This window comes from Acanthisitta chloris, unplaced genomic scaffold, assembly GCF_000695815.1.
Source record: "Acanthisitta chloris isolate BGI_N310 unplaced genomic scaffold, ASM69581v1 scaffold5510, whole genome shotgun sequence".
NCBI classification, from domain to species: domain Eukaryota; kingdom Metazoa; phylum Chordata; class Aves; order Passeriformes; family Acanthisittidae; genus Acanthisitta; species Acanthisitta chloris.
In genome coordinates this window covers 8765-9736 of record NW_008652084.1, presented here as the reverse complement: position 1 = coordinate 9736, position 972 = coordinate 8765, and the positions used below count along the sequence as shown (strand labels likewise).

At 36.5% G+C, this 972-nt stretch overlaps 1 protein-coding gene across 1 annotated transcript in view; it reads left to right on the top strand.

Moving 5' to 3' along the window:
• The window catches only part of PCOLCE2 (procollagen C-endopeptidase enhancer 2), a gene marked incomplete at both ends in the record, with an annotated part of 15507 nt that overhangs the window by 6665 nt on the left and 7870 nt on the right, over positions 1-972 (top strand). The gene's annotated exons all lie outside the window — the stretch shown is intronic.

Genomic DNA, 972 nt, shown 5'->3' with positions numbered 1-972 from the left:
CCCTACATCTAGAGCTGTTGCCTGTATTAGTATCTTCCATGGGTTAAGCAGTCACTTCCCATCTATACCTGACAGCTCCTTTTTAACTGCTGAGACTCACAGACACTGTTTGTCAGTGTCATATAGAAACAGTTTAGTTATAGTTTATCTCAGATGTTAAAGTGAGTCACTCTAAAGGAATGAAAAATATCATGAACTCTGAAGTAATACAGCTTAAATATGAACTTGCTGCAGATATATTAAGTGTGTGTTTAAAGCAGAAAATTAAAGTAGTGTCTCAGTAAACCCGAACAGCCTCAATTATTTTAATAGCTAACCACTCTACCAGGCTATGGATGGACCACAGATAATTGCACTCTGCCTGCATAAGGTCTCTCTATACTTTAAAAGACTGTTTCCCTTCTTCCTGTCCTGTTCCACAGCATTAAATACTTTGTTAGAGTAGTTTTCACTTCTCAGGATGCTGCTTATTCTCTTAAAAGCTTGCAACTCTATCCCAGGAAATGTTCTCCTCCTTGTAAACTATTATGCTCTCTTAATTTACATCCTTCTCTGTACTCTTGCCTCTTTTGCAATGCCCACAGATGCAGACGTGTAAGAAGATTTGCCCTGTCTTATGTTTCCTCAGATGTTTCAGAAAACAAAACTCTCTTCTGTATTGAGGACACACACTAGTGGTTCTTTTGAATTCTCTGTTTATAGTTATACATAGTCTTTCCAAATATAATTCCTTCATTGCAACAACTCCAGTAACTAAATATTAGGGTTGTACAGTGTTAGCTCTAAAGTTTACAGTTTTATTTATAAATGTAAGATGTATGTCAGTAAATAAAAATCATTCAAACTATGAAACTTCATAGCACAAATCAGCAAGAGAGGCCACTTTGTTTGCTCAGAATGGTAAATTGCTTGTTCCATATTTTGTTTTCATGTTAATCTCATCCTCCTCACCTTACCTGGTGACAGGGAGCT